Below are 23,121 nucleotides of genomic sequence, written 5' to 3' on the forward strand. Positions count from 1 at the left end.
GAAAATATTTTAATATATTAAAAAAATAAAATAAAAACTTTGTGTGTGTGTGAGAGAGAGAGAGAGAGAGAAGGAAGTAGGACAGATACACAAAGTTCTAGTCTCATACAGTCCCTGGGAGAGAAAAGTTGAAGGGAAAAAGACCCATTCACTCTTCCTGGAGAATAAATTACTCTCTTAAATGCAGGAATATTCCTGTAGCCTCTGAAGTTTATCTCACAGAGCTCTAGGGAAGCACATTTTCCAAAAGTCAGGATACAGTAATACACACCCCTGGAGAGATGTTCTCCTATAATGAGGTGGCGATGAGACAAAACCAAAACAAAACAGAAGAAACGTTTCTACAGCCACTCTCTTCAAGACACCACCATAAATAAGATATTTAGTATTTTCATTTCACAGTATTGGCCACACAGATAAACTTGTTAACTCTTTAGAAAAATATTGATTCTTTAGGGAAAAAAAGAAGTGAGAAATATTGCATCCTTCTGTTAGAGTCACTGGCTCTGAGTTTGGTTGGTTCCTTTGGGACAGGAGACTGCACTCAATGTATGTATGGTAAAAATTGGGTTAAGTGTCCTTGACTTTGTCAGCAGGTCCTCAGTGACCAGTCACCCAAGGAGCTTCTCCTTAGAAGGGCTGATTGACTGATTGGATGAGCATACACTGAGGGGATGCTGACCAGTGATCATGGTGATTTCCTGGATCCAGGAGCTGCTGTTTATCTGTGAGTTGGCTGAACTACTGCTGTCCTGGTTGGCCTGTGGTCTGAGTGATCTGTTGGGTGTTGGTGGAAAGTGTCTGAGTGCCTCTACCAGCTAAGACAGCAGATCTGTGGAATGTGTGGGGTCCTTCCCGTGTCAATACTCTTCTACTGCATCAGCTGCATAGTCTGTGCAGGGCCGCCCTGGGCTTGCTGGGCTTGGTCCTGTGGCTAGATCTGGACAAGGTGATCTGCTGATCTTATCCATCCCACAGCTTCCCAAGTATGGCCTGGCCCCACTGGGGCCACATTATGAGGATATGCCTAAGCTGGATGGTGCTCTTTGGAGTTGGTGGTCTGCTGGTCTTGCTACTGGTCCTGGTCCTGGACAGTAGTGGGCTGCTGAACCGGGGTGAAATAGTACTGGATGGGCTCAGCAGGAGGCACACTGATGCACCTGGTCCTGACGCCCTGGCAATTTTGATGATCTCTTGGAACAGCATCATTGAGAAAGTTCAACTGATCATATTTTGTAATTGCCAAGGCAGTATCCTTCATCTGTAGACTTTGGCACTTGTTTTCCTCTGGGATAAAATCTGGGCCTCCTTAGCAAAGAGCGCAGGAGCTTCTCATTGGTCTTCTCCAAATCTTCAAACAGGTATCTTTTGTCATTACCTGTACCAGGTATCTTTCATTGTTAAATTCTGGACTTCTTCCCTGGCCCAGGAGCAGCATTATGGACCTTGCTGGGCATCACTGCTGCTGGAACCACAAACTCCTCCTTCTGTCAAGGAGTCCAGGGAAGCTGATGAGTGACCCTGGAACTTCTCACGTGTTGGACAATGTGGAGGCCGGTCAGGCAGAGGGAGGGGACAAAACAAGGTTGAAACAAAACCAAGGTGGCAGGTGGACGATCTCTTTTATCTCTTCTTGTGTAACTCTGCTCTCAGCACAGATTTTCCTTCATTTCTCAAAGCAAAAGATTTTCTCACCTCTGCTTTCAGGACACATTTAGTTGCTATTCTCCGACTTCTTCTCATTATTCAAATTTCATCCCAAATAATATCAACTCAGAGATCTTCTGGATCACCCTATATAAATTAATGTTTCCTTCCCATCAGTTATGGCCCACCTGATGTCCATGGTTATTTCCTTCAATGGGTTTATAAATCATCTTATTTGATGTTTAATTTTTAGATTGTCTCTCTCATTTCTTTTTACGCTACTGGAATTTCCTTGAAACTAGGGTCTTATATGAATTCTTTGGATCATTGCGTTAATTTGAGACAATGAAAACAGATGGCAAAATAGCACGATATGACCTGCAAGCAGGCAGAAGTCATGCTTTATAAGGATCCCCAGTGAGAGAATTGTGATTGCTGCAGGTATCTGTCTCTTGCCTTAGCTGGGGTACAGAGGCAGGTCCATTAAAGTGAGATGTGGGAATCTTCCCAAGGGCGGCTTTGGCTCAAGGACTCTCCATCGCTTTGATTGAAACGTTGTTGGAAGTGTGCACAGACCAAGACTCTTCCCAGCCAATCCTCCTTCCTCCTCTTACTCCTTGCAGAGGTTTCAAAACTGCATTGCGGTCCGAAGGTTTTTCTCACCTTATATTGCTCTTCCTCTCCTGATAAATCCCTTGTGCCTCCAATCCCATGTTAGCTCCTGCTTCATAATGGACGCAAACTAATGCAATACTCTGTATACAAGAATTCATTTATTTATTCAATAAAAATATTATTGAGGACTAGGAATTTAAGGAATAAGACATGGTGCTTCCTTCAAGGGATTTAGAGTCTTTTTAGAACACAGAAATATAAACAAATATGTATACTAATACAACATGGTCAGTACAGTGATAAATATATTTTGAGTACAGTCATGCACTGAATAACAATGTTTCAGTTAATGACGGACCACGTATATGATGGTGGTCCCATAAGGTGAGTCCCATATACCCTAGGTGTATAGTAGGCTATACCTTCTAGGTTTGTGTAAGTACAACAACGAAATCGCCTCATGATGCATTTCTCAGAACATATCCCCATTGTTAAGTGACGCACGACTGTATAGTCAGAGAACTTGGAATTTTTAAGGAAATTTATCCAAGACGATATACTCTCTGAGCAAAGTATTTAAGGATGTATTTCTGGAGTAAAAAGAATGAAGAGATGAGAATAGAGACATAGGCATTGGGCAAACCATAGGATAGCCACCTTAATACGCTTTGATTTTACTTTGTGGTTTATGAGGGTCCATTTTTGCTAGGGCTGCCGTAACAAACTGGGTGGCTTAAACAGCAGGAATTTATTGTCTCACAGTTCCAGAGGCCAGAAGTCAGAAATAAAAGTGTTGGCAGGGTTGGTTCCTTCTGAGGGCGGTAAGAGAATCTGTTTTATGCCTCTCACCCAGTTTCTGGTGGTTTGCTGACAATTTTCGGTGTTCCTGGACTTACAGAAATGTCACCTCAATCTTTGCTTTCATGTTCACAATGTGTTCTCACCGTGTGCATGTCTGTGTCCAAATTTCCGCTTTTTATAAGAGCACCAGTCATATTGGTTTAGGACCCACCCCAATGACCTCATTTTAACTGGACTACCTCTTTAAAGACCCTGTCTCCAAATAAGGTCACATGCTGAGATACTGTGGGTTAGGACTTCAAGATAGATATTTGAGGGGAACACAATTCAGACCATAACAGAGAGAGTGGTAATGTAGAGGAATGACATGCCCAGAATTTCATTTCAGTTAAATCATTCTAGAATCTCAGTTGATGAAAGCTATTCAAGGTAATGATTTTCAACCATGGCTGCACATTAGAATTATCTAAGAAGCTTTCAAAATATACCAATGCCCAGGCCTTCCTTCTATATATCCTGGTTTAACTGTCAAGGGGTGGAGACCTGGCAGTAGTATTTTTAAAATTCTTCCCCGTAGAGTGTAATATGCAGCTGCCTTTCGAACTACTGTTTTAGGATGATAAGGTGTGAGGCAGGAAGACCAGTTTGGAGGTTGTTATGTTAATAAAGGAAAGAGATAATAAGGCTCTGCAATGTGGCATCAGCAGTGGGAAAGAGGAAGAGAGGAAGAGATGGTTTCTAAAAACAGGAAGTAAGTCAGTGGGACCTGAAGACTGATTAAATGGGGGGTGGTAGAGAAGAGCAAAAGGTGAGGCCTATGCTCCCATCAGGTACATGCCAGTGTCGTCAGCAGATATTAAAGATAAAAGAACTTTTATGTCTTGGAGGAAAGCATAATAATTGCATTGATTGAGTTTTTGACAAATGTTATTTTGAGAAAATTGTAGGTTCACCTGCAATTCTAAGAAATAATGCAGAGAAATCCTCTGTACTATTGACCCAGTTTCTCTCAATGGTAACATCTTGCAAATCAGCATTATAATATCTCAACAGGACACTGACACTAATACAGTCGAGATACAGAACAGTTCCATCACCACAGGGATACGCTGAGTCTGACATGCCTGTAGATAGTGGTCAAGTAAGACTTGTTAAGGTGGCATTCTATAAGAAGTGTTCCTCATCTGGTTTTGATCATTCTAAGGTACCAAAAATCTGCCAAAACTAAGTGAGATCCATGTACTTCAAGTGCCTCAATATGATATTACATGGAGGAATTTTCTATACTTAGGGTTTTAAGTAATGCATGTCTAGCTGAGAGTTGGAAATACAGGTAGGCAGCCATTCCACCTATAGGACAAGATCTGTTGGGGAAAATCATTTATACATACGCACTCACACATGCACGCACACCCAAAGATGCATGCATATATCCACCACAAATATGTACATGGACACTTGCAGCTCTTATTAAAAGAGACAAAATTTTGTGAGTGGCCACTGCAGGAACCCCTCACTTTTGAAGAGAGTGACGATTCTGTCTTTTAAAGGGTGTGTTTTCATTTTAACCACAGCCAAAAAAAGAGAGATTAAAAACAGCTGGAACATATGTCTATTTTCACCTCCTCCATCTGGAACTTTGTTTTTGGATATCACAGACATTTTCCAAACAAAACTCTGCTGAACAAAATGATAAATGTGGAAGAGACATGTATGATTCTCTTTTTCTTTGAAGAGCTTTATAGAATCCAAAGCATTGGTGTGTTTTTCAAACATAAAACCAAACCTTTGAACATCACAAATAGAATTTGCTTTCGATGGGTGATGTGGCATTTAATTTATATTTGAAATTAGGCAATGTTGTTAACTACAATGCTGGCTCTTTAATTGGTAGGTCCTATTTACCTGGGAAGTAAAAATGAAGTCTTTTATTATATGTTGATATTTGAATAGAACAGACAATTCAAATAATGTTTTAGCCAGTCTTTCAAGTTTCTGTCAGTAATTTACTCTCTAATTCACCTTTTTCCTCAAATCTCCCACCAAAACTACTGTAGCTAGACCCTTATTGTGTCATGCCCCAATTACTATAATAATTTTCTTACTCTTTCACTGACTACAGTATGCTTTTATACCAATACATTCTATGTAATAATTCCAGGTTAATCTCTTAAAACTGCTTTGGTAACATCACTCGAATTGTGTGTAGACTAAAATCCAAAATCCTTGACTTTTGTTACATACGTTCTTCTTCAGTTTTAAACAGGGATTAAGAACCAAGGTTTGAAAAGTCTTTGTTTCAAATTCCAGTTCTTCCAATTACAAATACATTTTGCAAAGTTTTGTTGTACTAGCTCAACTGATGAATTGTGAGGATCTGAAATTAGGTAATGGCAGAGAAGATAGGTGAAAAATGGAAAAAGATAATAAAATGGATAAACCTTGGGGAAATTGATCAAAAGACAGAAAATGATGTCAAGCATGATATTTACCTTAAGCTACTGTGTGGATTACCTGAGAGAGAGGATCTAGGAAAGAGAAGGGTTTGGTAGAATGAGGAGGAAACCATTATTTCAATTTGATGTATGACATCTAGATGATTATATTTATTCCACAGCAGTTAAGGACCAGGGAAGGAGAGCAGAGGCAAAGATAAAAATTTTGGAGGCAGTAGAAAATTATAATTGCTCTGTTCATCCAACATTAAACCATTAAATATAAACTCACTCCACTACAGAAAAATACAGCCTGGGGGGTGTGGCATATTTTAAACCCCCAGTTTTACTGGATAATAAAGTAATAAAGTTAAAGTGTATTCCATAAAAATGACAGAAACAGTATTAAACAAAAGTTCAAATAAAAATCTTGGTACCATTTACCTTGAACTTTTGGCTCAATATAAGATGATTCAAAAATTATGGCTACTTGACTATCTCAGCAGCTGTTTTCACAAAGACGAAAGATATAGACTTGGAATTCATGGTTAAATGATATTTATTAGACTAGGAGAAGTATGGGGGCTGGGAGAGGTCATGGCTACTTCTTTGCTCTACAATTTAGGGAACTTCTTTTGATTTGTGACCAAGCACATAGTTTTGAAATAAGTGAGAAAGGAGAAGGTCGCCTGTCTAACAAACTAGATTACCTCAGGGCAGTCGACCAGGTGACAGATGGAGTCAGATTGCCCTCACATTCCTGTAGGAGAAGATATTTTTCACAGTTCTGGACCATATCCACTCAACATAAAACAGAATCTGATAACAATTATGGGCTGCTAGTGCACAGTGAGAAGTCAAATACCAAAGCCAGTCCTTGCCAAGTTTTTCTTTGTATTTTAACCACATGATCCATATTCTTCATTAGGCTATCCTTCATCCGTCTAAACAAGAGGCTGTTGTTAGTTTATAAAACTTAACCATTCTTAGCCCAGATGCTAATGTCTGCTTCTTTAAAGTTATAATGGAGATTTTTGTATTTCCTATAATTACAGAAAAAGCTAATTGAAAACCAAAAACCAAAACCAATCTTTCTAAGAATGTTTGGGAGGATCTGATGGAATAACATTTACTGTTACAACAGTCAGAGGCAATGATTCTCCTTTTCTTCTGGGAAAAGTTGAGCAGACCTTTCTGACAGCTTCGAGAGAGCCAGTGTGTCAGACAGACTGCACGTGCTCTCTGAAAGAGACGTTCCGGTCAATGTCGACTAGGGTTGAGTTGATTTTGTGCTGCTCAAAAGCTCAGCTATTGGATCATGGAGAGTCATTTTTAATTTGCACTTATTTTATTTTAGTGACCTTGAAGTTTGTTTTTCATGTTGATTAACTGTTTGCATGTTTCTTATTTTGTGAATTGTTCTCTTCATCCTTTTTGCCCAGTTCTATATGGAGCATTCTATTTTTTTCCATAGACATAAGGAGATTTTCCTTTACCCATGGGATCAGTTATCTTTCTTCTATCTGATATGTATAAATATATTTTTTATTTTTAAAGAATAATAAAATATGAATGTTAAAAGGGAATATTTGAAAAATAAGAATAATAGAGTTAAATACACTTTAATCTCAATTCTAAAAATATATGTATAAACATAGTGATTTTGAAAAAACGACAAACTACACCAAAATGTATTAACAGTCACCATCTGCATATAATAGGTTTACTTTAATACTGTGCTTTGTATATCTATGTACTTTTCAAAATTTCAACTATGAACATGTATTATTTTAAAATGTTATGGAAAACAACAAAATTTTGGACAAAGAAACCTAGCATTCTTAAAATTAAGATATCTATATGCATATACGTTATTGTTTTGTTTTATTTTCCCTCATTTTTTTTCTATGCATATGTTTTTTCTACATTGACATCAATCCTGTATACATGATGTTAAAGATATTTTTCACTTGTGGTTTGTTAACATCTTAGAATATCTTTCCTACGATCTAGTAATCTCCCACAGTCCTGCCTTCCCCAGGTAGAAGTTATAAAACTCACCTTCCCAGTCTCCTTTGCAGCTGTAGAACAGACATGTCACCCAGGTTACACCAAATTGAATCCCCAGCATCAGATTTGTATTTAGAAGTATGCAGAGTAAGGAGGTGGCCACATATGCAGTAATCAATATTCTGACAATCATGGTCGCCAAAGCAACTGTTTTTGGACATGGCAATGGTGGAGATCCAGCCCTGAGCATCTTAGGTGATGAGGCGAGGTGGGCACTGGTGTTGTCACTGGAAAAGCCCTCACAGTGTGGCTGGGTAATGGATTTCGCTATTTAGTTTTAGAATTTTGCTTTCTAGCCTTCCAAAAGACTCTGGGAGCTCCAGAATATTCTTTAGCATATACTTTTTCTGATTAAAATAGCCAGAGTGGGCTCTATATTTCCAACAAAGAGCACTGCCCAACGACTTGCAGTTTATATTTGTTTTCTGTCTTTCAATATCGCATTAATTTTAAATAGTTTCTGGATACCTTCATTATTTAAATGTGCTGTAATTTATTTATTCTCTCATCATTAGAATATTTAGTTTGTTTTCATTCCATCAATATAATAAAACATGCTACACTCAACATTTACGTATAAATATAAATCCGTTTATGTTTTCTTCCAAAGCAGATATTTCCAGGAGAGGAATTATCAAATCAAAATGTTTTATACTTTTCAATACTTTTTACAAATTCTGCCAATGTTTTCATCATAACCCTCCCAGGAATGAATAAAATGAGTACTTTCAAGAAATTCATAGGTCATTATGGCGGAGCATAATAGATAAAGGAAAATTCTTATGTGAGATTAGAGAGAAAGGATCTGGTCATACCATGTGGTGTTTCTAAGTAATGGTAAGGAGCTAGGTTTTTATTTAAAGTGTGATGTGAAATTCTACGAAGATATTAAAGAGAGAACTAAAATAACCTGATATACATTTTTTTAAAAATGATCACCCTCATTTTTTTGTTGCGAGAAAGGAGAGACATTAGGAGACTCTTGCTGGAATCTAGATTAGAGATGATGGTGGCTTGGACCTGATTGCTAATGAAATGAGAAAGACCTGAAAGATTCGGGGGACCTTTTGGAAGTATAACTGGTAGAATTTATGGATATATCGGATATGAGATCTGAGAGAAAGTGGACTCATGGTGATAAATAGATTTTGACTTGGGCAACTGGGCATGGATGGTGGTGAAATACACTGAGATGGAGAAAACTAAGGGAGGATTAGATTTATGGAATGGGGTGAGAAATTTAGGGTTCTGTTTGAGCCTGTTCAGTGTACCTTTTGGCTACTATTGTGGACATTTAAAATCAGCAGCTGGATATAAATATCTGGAGTTTGGGAGTAGAGATCAGATATCGATTCATTGACATATGGGGATTAAAGCTTTAGAACTGAATGAGGTCACCTAGGAAGCACCTGTTGATAGAGAAGAGGTCAATCTGACAGTTAGAAGCCAAACAGAGCAAAGAGACCAAGTAAGTAGATGAAAAAGAGTAACTATATGGGGCAAAAGGTCTTATATTTATTCATTTTTGGAATGACTCTTAGATTCTGCCTCCTGCCACTACTTTTTTGTATTGAGATATTTATGGGGTTTTATTGAACTGAAAAACTTTTCGTACATCAAAGACACAGACTGTTTATTATGCTTGAATCCCCCTCATTTCTCTTTCCTTTGTTTCATTTATATTTTGATATCTCCTTCATTTTTTGTAGCCAAATCTGTTGACTTTTTAATGTGTTATATAATGCATCGCTTTTTAAAAGTGTTTACTTTAAGTGATCTTGTCCATCCCAAATCTACTAAACATTGACCAATATATCTCTCCCAATTTTTATGAATTCTTAAAAAGAAAAACGAACATCGTTAGCCCTTTAATTCATCTGGAATGTATTTTGGTAACTGAGCAGACATTTCTTGAAACTACGGAGTGAATCTTGGTTGGCTAGTCTTGCTGCCAAGGTTCTTCCCACTGAGAGGATTTCCCTCATTCAGTGTCCTGAGTCCTACCCCTAAGAGGGGCATTATGAATAGTACTCAGCAGAAAACCCTAGTGTCTGAGCCAATGGCTTCTTTTTGGTTCAGTTTTGTGAGTCTTAGGATTCTTTTTTTAATGGCTAAGCAATGATTAATCTCTGTTAACCAAGTTTGGTCATGTTAGTCTCCCGACTATTCTATTTGAATCTGTTGCTTGTAATTAATCCCAGAAATCTTATTGAGTCATGCTCTCTAAACAGGGTCACACCCTCATGCCCCCTTCCTTTTCCCCCCAAATATTCCAGTCTGAGTGCCATTTCTCTTTTATTTCTGTTTAAGGGATCTAGCTTCAGCATATGAATAAGTTATCACGGGCTGAGGCAGCCAGGCTGTTCAAATACCTTCTGAATTTGCACTGCAATATTCCCCAGTGTGCCTCATCCAATCTGTGTTCCAGTTGGATGTGGTTTTTAATAAGAGCCATAATCAATTTTGTTAGCAGCAGGCCAAGAGGAGGTGTTTTGGAGAGGGAACTTGACGTCCTTACATTCCAAATACTTAGATTCCCTCGGTTTTAAAATTTCTTTCTTTATTATTTTTTTTTTTTTATCAGCACACCAATTTTAGGAGCATCAGAAAATTTAACTGCTTCAGTTCAGCTGGGAACATGTGGCAGCCATTTGCTCTGACCATCAAATATTCCCACGTCTCCTTCTGGGCACATGGTAGGATTGCAATTCTTGCCCCCCCCCCCCCGAAACTGAGTGTGATCATCCAATTTGCATAGGCCAATGTGAAAGAGAACAAAAGACAAGTGCCTCGAATGAGAAATAAACCTTTGTTGTTCTAAGTCGCTTAATTTATGAGTGGCTTACTATTAGCGGAGTATAATGGAGCAGCTCCTGACTGATACAGAACCGGTCCCTTCAAGTGAGTTACTGTGGAACTAACCTGATTTGAGAACTTGCTTTAAAAAGTAAAACATATTGTTACTAGTTACACTCAGAAGTGATACAGTCAAAATTGATTAGGAAATCATTTGCGCACATCTTTGAGGAAAGGCTGTGTAGGCAAAGAACTTCATCCATGTGGGTGTGCTCATAATGGTTACATTGTTGTACATCAGGGTAAAATTGTAATTTTGTGACAAAGCACAGACCAAGAAATTGAGAGAAAATACTCTTATAAAGATCTCCTCACCACATGATAATAATAAAAAAAAAGCAAACACAAAGCCCAAATATAAGACTGCCTGATTGAAACAAACAAAAACCTCATGGCCTTGGGAAGTATAGGGCTCTTCTATTGATCTTGCCTAGGACAATGTAAGACTTCCAATGTGGCCTGCTTAACTCTGTATTCAGTTTAGAAGAGTTTTCTGTAATTGTTGATTCTATGGTAGTTGTTTTGATTCATTTGTTAGGAACAATCTGAGTCCTTGCTTCTATCACTATCTATCCTAACATTGTATCAGATTCTCCCAAATTACTTCTATCTATTTGCCTGAATTCTGAGAGAATTTCACAAATCTATGCTTCATGACAATTCTTCAGTTTTCTGCAGAAGTCTTCTCCTTTGTGTCTATAACCCTCATTTTAATTGTGCCTTAAACATTTCTTTTTTTTCTAAACCCAGTGTCTTTGCCTCTCATATTGTTGTCTTTTCAAAACAACATTCTGACTACCTTCAAGACATAGACTTGCAATATAGAGATGGTTGCAGAAGGTTTTCAAGTAAGTTAGGAGCAACGACCTAATTTTGGGTTGCGTTTATTTTCAAATTTCATACAAAGCGTGTGTAAGTTAACAATTTATTTCATCATCCCTTTCAATGAGTGTTATAGATTGTGGAAGCTCCTCCCAAATTTGACAACTGATTGACTCTCAATCTTCGATTCCTATTTTGTTGCGGGTTTTCGTATATTCCAGCATAGATATCTTTATTTGCTGTGAAAAAATGGGATAGTCTGAATCACAGACACCATTTTTCTCTTCAGACATCTAGAGAATCTGACTGTAATGACTAAAGGTCATTTGTGAAATTATACTCATAATTGTTTTGCACAGTCACAAGCATTAAGATCACTGAGAAAGAAATGTTAGAGATGCTTCCTGCACTGCTTCCCAAATCAAAGGCACATTTAGTTACTTTCAGATTTTTTTCCTAATAAAAATCACAAGCATGTTGTTTTTCAATGAGAGTAGTGTTCTAGATGTCTGGTGACAATTCTCCTGACTGTTTATTATAAATGTGTCCATTTTCATGAAAATATATTAACTATCAAACCCACATCAGTGAATATAACATCTTAGAATAATGGAACTAACAATTAGGTAAACAGAAATAACATGTCTTTAAATATCTCAAAAGTCATTTTTGTGTTTGGATTTTGGATAAAGAGAAATTCATCAAAATATCTTACTTTTGGCATTTGAATATACTAGCCCTGAATGAGATGAATATCAGATAAAGATTAAAAATTATCTTTAATCTTGAAGACTTCAAAGATATTTTGCAATCATCAAAAAAGCTATTGAGGAAAAAAGCAAGAAGTATATGCCGAATATGTTGAACAGTTTTGACTCTTGTTGAGTTAAAGAAATCTGGGTGAAAGATATGCTGGTAACTACTAGAGATACATATTTAAATATAAACATACGCTCAAGTGGAGAAAGATTACTAATTGTGAAAATATGTATCGCTAACACAGTGCCAAAAATTGCCTGTGGTTTGTTGTATTACAATATCTTAAAGAAGATCTTTAAATAGAAGGGCACTATATTTCTTCTCTGTAGACCCAAATGTTAAATCAACTGAAATAAACTGGTTTCAATAAATCTTGTGGGAAACCTATAATCATTGTACATTAGGGCACTGGAATTTTTGTTTCTAAATATATCACAGAAAAATGATCTAGAAAAATAAGATATTAAGAAGTCTCTTCCTTTTACTTGTGCAATCTCTACATGTCTATATGCATGCATCTTCTAGAAGTATATCTGATGAGTTCAATAATCCCCTGAATTTAACAATTTTTAATATGCCTATAGAAGTGGTCCACTTTGGATATATCGTTTTGAGATGAAAATGATAAAGTCATGTGGAGAGAGTCAAAATGATGAATAAACTAAATCCAACAGGATCACATCTATAGTCAGTTTTTGGCTGGCTGCTTCAGCGCAAAGCTTAGTTCTCTGTAGAGAAGAGACGCCATTAGGAACCTCTCAAATGTGACTTTCTCATTCACTATTACTTTGTCCTCTGGAAGTAGTGGGATGGTGAGGTTGGAGACAGTTTGAGGACAGAAGAGTGGGCTTTCTCGGCAGGGTTTCTCTACTTCTGTGGCTCACAACACCTTGAAGAAATAACCTTCAGCCTCAAGCATCTCCTATTTCAGGTTCTGCCACAGAAGTTCCGTGGAACTTTCCCAACTCTGCTCAAGCATTTAGATAATCAGATTCCTACAGGTCTTTCTTAAATGTAGATGCTTTTGTGGAAAAGATAACCCTCTGACTCCTCAGTGTTCGCAGAGGAGCAGGACTGCGATTGTGAGGGGCGCATGTGCTTTGATTGACAGCAGGCGAGCTTATAAAGGAGGCAGAAAGGAAAACAGGGATGTTTATTGGGGTACAGATGAGAGTCTTTCAAATGAAAGTCATACTTCCTTTATAAACTTTCCTTGGGACCTCAAGGCTCCTTCCAAAACTCTGGCTTCAAGGAACTAAAAATAGTCACATATAACACTTCACACAAACCATGTTGTGCCAAGAACTTAAAGCTCAAGAAATTCTTACCAAACACTTATCATAGTCAATGTCTTAATAATGTAAACTCTGATAGAAGTAATTATTTTAAAATCATATAATTGTCCTATGGTGTTAAATGCCTGTGTACCTGGTGCGGGGGTGGGGTACAAATCAAAAGCATGCTTTCTGAACTCCGAACTTTAAATTTTTATGATGTAGATACACTCTCTTCTTTTTTCAATGTTCTTTCTTCAGTGTTTGAAGGAGAGATTAGAATAATAGTGCCACCTTGTTCCTCATAAAAAAGTCCAACAAGGGCAAGGAAAATTTAGATTTTTCATCTTATTATGCCCACTTGGACTTTTATTGGCCATATATTAATGCTATTACACTTGCACTACTGGAGCCAAAAGTTCTTATCAAATTTATTGTTATTATTTTAACATTCTGAAACAGATTTTCCACACTTAATTTGGAAAAATATTCAGATGAAAGATGGATGCATTTCCAGCTTACATCTCAAGCTTTTATTGTAACTGACATTGGACAATTTCAAACTGGAGGAATGACATAAGAAATGACTGGACCATCTGCTTTGCTTGCCTCATTTCTTATGATATTTAATCAATCATCCAACCTTTGTTGAGACTGCTAATTTTGGCCACTTGAGTACATTTTAATGCCATTAAAACTAGTAAAAAGTTTCTCTGAAACACCATCCCATTTATTTGACTATACTTCCCCGTATAGTGACAAATTTAGATTTTACTCATTACTTAAATTAAAAGAAGGAACTTTTATTTTATGTATTTACAATAGCATAAAGATCATGGTGTGTGTGTGCACGTGTGATGGAGGATTGCATCATGCACAAACATAAGAGGCAGTGACCAGGAATTGCAGCATGCACAAACATAAGAGGCAGTGACCAGGCTATAACAAATGATATTATGATATATAAAGTGCATATGGATTTGATAAGGATATTTTTATTCCAAGTCAACATGTTGCTTTCTTGCAGGTCCCCACTCAAAATACATTTCATAACTGCACAGAAAGACTGTGTAAAAAAAAATTGTAGACACATTCTGATCTATTTTGAATTCGAACTGCTACATGCAAGATTTGAAATTGCATCATATATAGAATAAGAGAGCCACAAGACAACTAAATTTAGCCACCTTTGTGTGGAATGCAGACTTGCATACATTATTGGGAATTAAAGAAGTTTATACAGAAAAAGAAAAAAGGTGTCAGAGTCTGATTACTAATTTTACTCCGCCACTAGGAGTGGTCTGCCTCTCGTCTAAACAAACCCCACTGGGCTTCAATTTTCTCATGCAAAAAGAAACTTGTTTTCTAGAGTTTCTGGATTGTTCATTCATATTTTTAAGTATAGAATTATTAAAATGTCAAATAAAAAGCAATTCAAAGAGACTTAACAAAGAACATGAAATCGAACTAAAATTTCACTGTTTTTCCATTCATGTCATTTTGTAAATATCCAGCAGTAGTGTTTGGTGCATGCTGATAATCAGAGCCCTTTCAAGGGCTGCCCTATGCTGAGCAGGCTGAGGGGAGACTTGGACACCTGACTCCCTCTCCATCTCTGCTGAGCTCACTTGGAGTGGTTCTGCTCTGGTCGCCTTTAGTATTTCTATACCCAATAAATATTTTCTTTGAAGAGAGAATTTTTGGGTTAAATAAGACGTAGAAGTGACTGATAAGTGATTCCTGAGATCCCTTCTAGAACCAATCTGCTTTTCTAGTATTCTCTCATGAACCTGAAAATATAGTAAAATTTCCCAGAAGTAGTTATTTTTCTTTTACTTCAATGAATAAGCTGATATTAGCACATTGACATTTGTATACACTGGACAGCCTTATGACTGTAGTTACTTTGCTTTAATAATCAGCATTAGATAAATCAGTGTATGCAGTGGCCAGAGAATACAACAAGTAACTCAAGTCAACTTCCCAGGACATATTCTTACATCAACTTTGACTCATTGCATGAAATAGCTATCATTTTTAAAATTAATTAGCAAATAATTTTTTGCCGTTGGGAGCATTGATTCCAAAACTAACATTTTAATTATTCTGAATAAGAAATATGAGATTCTGTTTAGAATATGAATGTAAAAATGGTCTATGTCTATGGCTATACTCTGAAGAAAATTATAGCCTTAATTGTTTCTGTAACTGAAATATAATTGAAAATAAATCAAACTAAACATATAACTTAAGTACCCAAAACTAAGGCAAAAGTGAGATATTAACACAGATGAAACTTGAAAATTGTGAATTAGAAAACAAACAAGCATACTAATTGGAAAAGTCTCTTTCTATAGAAAGAGCAATAATAAAAATACCCCTGCAATGTGTTGTTAAGACAAAAAGAAAGAACGAAAATATCACATGAGAAGTTATAAAGCAGATATATTCACAATAGCAGGAGAGATCAAAGAATTATAAAGATCGTTATGCCAATCTCATGTCAATAATTATATACATTCACATAAAATGGATAATATTCTCGAACAATAATAAATTAGTAAAAGTGATTTGAGTGGAAGAAAGCCTGCACAGATTAAGATCTATGGGAATATTTTTAATTGTTTGTCACAAAAATTGAAGCTAGGCTCAGGTGGTTCTAACATTTTTATATTAGTGGCAGTACTCTAGATGACAAAAAGTTGGAGAACATCTTAACTACTTTTGTAATTTTATTACCAAATACTGAGGAAGAAGGCAGGAACAAAGGATAAACCAAGATCATAAATATCTAAGAATAAACTACAGAGATTGTAGAAGTCACTTACCCAGAAAATTATAAAATATTATTGAGAGACATTAACAAAGATCTAAATAAATGGACCCATATCCAAGTATATGGATTGGAAGACTCAATATTGTAATGTCAATTCTAGCCAAATTTATACATAAATTTAGTCCCAATAAAAATCTCCTTTTTCTGGGGCTGGCCCCGTGGCCGAGTGGTTAAGTTCGCGCGCTCCGCTGCAGGCGGCCCAGTGTTTCGTCAGTTCGAATCCTGGGCGCAGACATGGCACTGCTCATCAAACCATGCTGAGGCAGCGTCCCACATGCCACAATTGGAGGGACCCACAACTAAGAATATGCAACTATGTACCGGCGGGCTTTGGGGAGAAAAAGGAAAAAAATAAAATCTTAAAAAAAAAAAAATCTCTTTTTTCTGGTAGAAATTGACAAACTGATTCTAAATTGCAAAATGCAAAGGTCTTTGAATAGCCAGGACAAATCTGAAGAAAGGAAAAGCATTATAAAAGTCCTTATATAACAAGTAAAATGTATAGTTGAGAAAGGAAAACAAATCTCAGACTTACTATGTGTGTATCAGTCTGTATGAGGTATAGACCTACTGGACAATCTGATTCAGATTGAGCGTCCTCACCATGTTCACCATTCTCAAATGAGCCTTGCTTGAATCTGAGGCACTACCCAGATTTATTACTTGGAGAAATTGATGCTGATGGCAGTTCAGAACCCTGAACCTTGTCATTAGAAGGCAACAGAAAACATGCTTCTCTTCTTTTAGGAGCTGTGCCAAAAATTCAGACTAGAAAAGGCCCCAAGTTATGTAACTCTCAATTATTTCTTAATGGACTTGTATTTAAGTAAGTGCACTGCGAGGAGACATACCTGTTTCTCTGATAACCTTTTATTTAATTGGTAAACTCTCTTAAGGCATGGGTTGTATAGAATCCAGTGATTGAGATCTTAAGTAAGAAGAAAGGAATTAAGGAATTCGTAGGGGAAATTAAGACCTAAAGTAATTAAAATGTCTCAATGAGGCTCAGTAGTCAACATTTCCATTAAAAGATATATGCAATATTCATGTTATCTGGACCCCAGAAAATTAGTTACAATTGGAGTGTCCAAGGAAATTTTTAAATGACTCAACATCAAAGAAACTTTGCATTTTCTGTCAGTTTAGTAACTGACACTAGTGCACAATCCCCAGGCAGTAATCTTCACTGCAATCAGAAAGTAGTGTAGACATAGTTGAAATAAAGGAAAAGCAGCAATATAAAAATACACGACAGTGATCCTGTGAATGATTACTTTTATTCCTAATAGAGATTTCCTTTTGTTTTTATGCTTTTCAAATCTTAGATAGTTGAAGAGTTCCTTTTTATTTAAGTAAACTTATGTTAACAAAAAATAATAGGATTGACATAAACAACATCCAAAATGAAGTTCCTCCTCATTAATTTTACTTTCATACTGTGTGCATATATACATTGATAAGCATCAACTGATCAGGGCCTTTATTTGCATTTATTTACAAATGCAAATAAATTATTGTAATATAAAATCATTTAACAACTGCTCCAAATGGAGTATACTCATTTTATATGTAGTACTTATTTTATAAAGTCACCATGGATATTTTCCCAATTTAAGTCATATTTCATTCTTTGCTTGTTCAGTACTTTCCAACAAATAGTCATTTATTTTGGGTCTCACAAACTTTTAAAAATGGTCTCTACTCTCATCCAGTTTCTGAAGATAAAGTCTTGTGAAGCCCTCCTGAAGGCCTGCCCTTGTCTTTGATGTTATTGTAGGTGTGGCAGCGTCAGGTAGTTCTAATATAATGCTTGGTCGTCCACCAGTAAGTTAGCCTTGCTCTGGGTATGGCTTCTCACATTTTAGTTTGAGTAATCAGGTTTCTGATTAGCTCTTGAGCTCAAATTCCCATCTTCCAATAAGCAGTTGCTATCTTATGCTTTAATGCATAAGTTCCGGTCTGAGGAAAATATCATTAAAATATCCTGTCCATTTGATCTCATAAATAATAGAACTTTCAAAGAAATGCATGTGTGCTGTATCATCAGATTGCTAGAAATGCGACAAATACTATTTTTCAGGCTATCTTCCCTATTTTTGATCCTTGGAAATACCATTGCTATGACCAAGTTAATATTCATAGGAAAGTACTTGTTAGAATAATCAGGCTAACAGTATAAAGCTAGTATATGAGATGACAACTTGGATAACTTGGCTCAGTGTCTAGGGAAGAGTTAGGGTAGTTGGACAAAGAAACATGAACACAGAGAAAAGGGAATAGAAGGAGAAATTGAGTGTACATTTTCCAGGAAATCTGAGACATTTTGTTTTTACTATATATAATTTCAAGTTCTAGAAATTGCACTCATATAAGAAAACAACCTGCTTTGGTGAGTTTGCGAGCCAAGTAACCCAGAATTAATATTCATATTTCATTTTGGGTTCTTTTTCCAAGTATGTTCAATGTGCCTACTATTTTTCAGAATTAACTGTATGTTTTACATTTCAAATTAAAATATACTCCATTGAGCACCAATGGCTGCTGACATCATAGAAATGAAAACAACCACAGGTTAAGGGCCTCCTGATGGAAGAACACAGGGCCGAGTCTGAAGCTCCTGGCCAAGAAAGAGAACCTGAGTCTGAGTGATTCTCTAGACCCAAATGCCAACTTATAAAAAATACAGAAGGCAGAGTAACATCTTAAACTACACCATGGTATCACAATCCACAACATCCAGGCTGGGAAATTCTACAAGGCAAAAATCCAGAGTATTTCAGTAGACAAAATGCAAGGAAAATAAGAGATAGAAGGAGAATTTGTAGATTAAAAATATCTAAAAAAAAATTGATCAATGCCCATGTGTGAGCTTTATTTGGATCTTGATTTAAATACGTGTAAAAAATGACACAGGAGGCTACAAGATAGTTACATGCTTACTATTTATTTGGTGATATTAAGGATGCTTAATTTTTAAACTGTGATCATGGTATTGTAGTATTTTAAAGAAGAGAGCTTATTTTTAGAGAAGCATACTGAAATATCTACAGATGAAGGGACGTGCTGTCTAGTATTTACTTCAAAATAACACGGGAACAAGGGCAAATTAAAGGAGGTATGTATGAAACAAGAATGGCTGTGTGTGTTGACTGCTAATGCTTGGTCCTGGGTACCTCAAAATTCATTACACTGCTCTGTTTTTGTATATATTCAAAGTTATTCATAGATTCTTTTAAAGTTATGCCAAAATAAAGGCATTTCTAGGCTACTGAACAAACGAAAATAAAATAAAATGAACTTTTCAAATTCCTACTATTTCCCAGAATTTTGGCTTTTTATACTTTGCAATTCTGAGATAGTTTTCAGGGAAGGTCTTTGTATTCTCCTTTATTTTTTAAATTTGTTTAGATAAAAGAATCTGTAGCTAATATAATTTTCTCCTTATCTTTAGACCATTTCCATACGTGCTGATAATACAACTGAATTTTAAGGCAGAGGTCTTTTTGTGAGGTTGAAGACTTATTTTACAATACCAGAAATTAAAAATTTCTTAAGGTTTTTAGGTGGCCATATCTTAGATAACACAGCTGTTATTATAACATAAAGTGAACATGCTAAACATTAAAATAATTAAATGCAAGATAAATTGTTCAAAGAATGAGCAGTTTTGTTTAATAAAATTCAAAAATTATCTTGCTCTGCAAATTGTCTGTAATAACAAATACTAAATACATATTGACTAATATTTAACTTGTAATAATTTGTTCTTGTGCATAGAGACACTAATGGAAATATGAGCTTGGTTTTCTCATCTAGACATTAGGATGCTGAGTTTGACTGTCATCCATTTTTATGCTATGTTTATAACATCATTCGTTGGTTTATGAGTCTTGGTAACATTAAAACAATAATTAATATATGCAATTCTCTAATCTAGACAGAGTTTGATTAATCAGAATCACTAACTTTTTTCTTTAATATTTTATAAGAATTTCTTACATAATGTGGAAACAGAAAAGTCCCTGAATCAACAGAGAAGGGATAAGATCATAATTAGGGTTTTATAAGATTAGTTTGTAGTAATATTACCTTTCTTGCAAACCATAATAGATAATGTTATTCAACATAACATAAAAAAAAAAAAAGATGCAGGGTAAATTTTGATTACTTATCCTGAAAGGTCCTACACTCTACATCATATTGACAGTTTAGATCTCCCCAGTGTAAATGTTCAGGACCTTTGCCCTGCTTGAAAACAAGCAACTGAGTAAATGCAAGTGATTTTAAATTAAGAGTGACTGTGCAATTACTTTAGGGAATAAAAAATTAGCTTATCCATTAGTGTTATAGGTTGCTGTAAGGGAGAACACCCTGTCTGTTCATTCAATTAACTCTCAACTTCAAGGCAACCCATCATTTCATTTGTAACGTTGTTTATTAAGCAACTCTGAATTTTAAAAAAGCTATGCCTTTAGACAATATAGCCTTGGTAATATATTCTCTGGGATTACTTGGAACTATTTCGTACATTAGTTAATTGTCAGAAGAGATAAATGGTTTACATAATAGATTTTGATCAAATTCTATGAAAAAGTTTACAATAAAAATAACTCTATAACATTATTTTTTCTAATCAAAATAACTATAAACGTTATTTTGAAATGCAACGATAATCTTATGATATCTGTACTGAAAATGATGGTGGGATGGAAGCAAAAACGAAAATACAAATCTCAAATAGTATCATCTGCCTTAAACTGAACAAATATTTTCACTTTGAACTAGGTAGCAGAAATCATTTTTCCAAACAATTGTATGACAGAGCATTGCAATTATCAATTATTGTTAAAAACTCATACCTCTCTGAAAAAGCATTACACATTTTTGGATGAATACAATTTCAATCAATGTCAGAAAGGGACCGTAAGTATCTCAAGTTTTTTTTTTTTTAAAGTATTTTAATCATAAGCACTTTTCTCTATTTATAGAACTTCATTTCGTGAATAAAGTATTACGACTACATTTTCAGAAACACTTTAGCATGCAAACCTCTGATAATGCATATACATATATTGTTATATGTGATATTAAATATAAAAGGAGAAGAAAGAGTTTTACCTGGTTAATCACCTGTGTTGGTCTCAAGCAGAGTAGAACAAATGGATCCATCCACAATGTCTTGTCTGATAATGGTGAGTGAGGGAGGCCGTAGTTTTAAGGGGTGGGACTTATCTTTAGTAATGAATTCTCAAGGGACTGTTTCTAATCAGGGAATGCACTGCAGACAATGAAGCCATTCTGCATTTGTTGACCCTAGTTCTCTATGTACAATCTGCTGTGGGTGTATTCATGCATCAGCGGAGGAACTGACATATATTTCCCTGAAGTTTATGGTATTGAAGAATATTTTGAAACAAGGATTACATGAAAATAAGGTTGATCTTTCATTGCTTTGAAGTTTTTCCATTGTGTATTCATTTCTTCTAATGTTTTCTCTCTTGGGATGAAAATCATAAAAAGGCTTAACTCCAAACAGTATAATCTCTCACCTGATGATACAGGAAGTCCTCTGAAACATCACTTGTAGATGGATACATGTGCTCTCCGCCCTGAAAATTTGAATGGTGGGAGTGGAGGCTCACTATTTTTGGAGCCACCTTATTCAACTCAGGACAGTGTTACCTGTTAGACATCTTTTTATATCATGGTTATTTATGCATAGTATTTCACCAAAGTTGCAAATTTATACATCTCATTTCTGTATTGCAAATCAGATAGCTTTGTTTATCTGCCTGAGACCTGCATTTTCCAGAAGTATTTTTCCTTTTCGCACTGTTCCCCTAACTTGTTTGGACACATTCTTCAGCCAGTTCTGTCAATATTTTTAAAGTATACTTCTAGAATTCAGCACTTCTCGCCACTACTGCCCTAGCATAGCTGATCATCAGCTGACCTTGCTACTGGCTTCCCCTCTTCTACTCTGCTGCCCAACAGCCTGTTCTCTGTGCTGTAGCCTGGCTGATCCTTTCACACCACCAGTCAGATCATGTCAATTTCCTCATCCTCCAACAGCGTCCCACTCCAATAAGTTATCTTGAAAATTCTCTAATAACTTCCAGCCTAATTCAGAATAACACAAAAATTCCTTATGATGGCCCACAATAGCCCGGCCCCTCACCCCAGCTCTCTGAGCTTACTTAACACTTACTTCTTCTCCTCCACATACAGCCGCTGCTCCCTGCTCTCCAGGCAGATGGCCTTCCTGCCATTCCTCAAAGACGTCAAGAGCACTCCTGCCTCAGGACCTTGGACCTGCTGATTGCTTCCCTGCAATACTCTTCCCTGGATGGATTTTTCTGCATTTAGGTCTCAGTTCAAGCGCCAGCTTAACTGTGGGATCTTCCTTGACTACTAGAAATAGCAAATACACCATTCGTCATGCCCTCCTTGCCTTACTTTATTTTTTCTTCATAGCATTTAGTTATTTATGTGTTTTTTGTTTACTAGTTATCACACCCAATTGAATATAAACTCCGTGAAGAAGGGGACTCTGTTTTGTTTACTGAGGTATCTCCGAATCCTGAACAGGGCTTTGCAATATTCACTGAATAAATATTTTTTAAATGAATGAATGATTAAGCCTTGCTTTTTCTTCCCCATTTTATAGAATATTCTAATCAATAGAATCTAACAGAATAAATGAAATATCAGTCTATTCTAATAATGATTTACATGACTGTGTAAATCAGTATAACCGTCAAATGTATCTTAAAATCCTAGAAACTGAAGGCCTGCTAACATTCACCAGGACTCATCTCCTGTTACCAGGCTGGACTGCATTTTGCTCCACAATTGAATCTATGGACAATTTTTCTTTTCTCTCCCAGCACATAGTTGCATATCCCAGTTGTAAGTTGTTTTAGTTATATGTGGGATGCCACCACAGCATGGCTTGATTAGCAGTGTGTAGACCTGTGCCTAGGATCCGAACTGGCGAATTCTGGGC

At 36.2% G+C, this 23,121-nt stretch overlaps 1 protein-coding gene across 1 annotated transcript in view; it reads right to left on the reverse strand.

The window, feature by feature from the left end:
• DLC1 (DLC1 Rho GTPase activating protein) overlaps positions 1 to 21,301 on the reverse strand; it is a 479,646-nt gene extending 458,345 nt beyond the window's left edge. The window contains exon 1 of the mRNA XM_070500034.1: positions 21,234 to 21,301. The gene's annotated coding sequence lies outside the window, so the exon portion shown is untranslated. The remainder of the gene's footprint in view (positions 1 to 21,233) is intronic.
• Between the last annotated feature and the right edge of the window lie 1,820 nt (positions 21,302 to 23,121).

This window comes from Equus asinus, chromosome 27, assembly GCF_041296235.1.
Source record: "Equus asinus isolate D_3611 breed Donkey chromosome 27, EquAss-T2T_v2, whole genome shotgun sequence".
In the NCBI taxonomy this organism is placed as follows: Eukaryota; Metazoa; Chordata; class Mammalia; order Perissodactyla; family Equidae; genus Equus; species Equus asinus.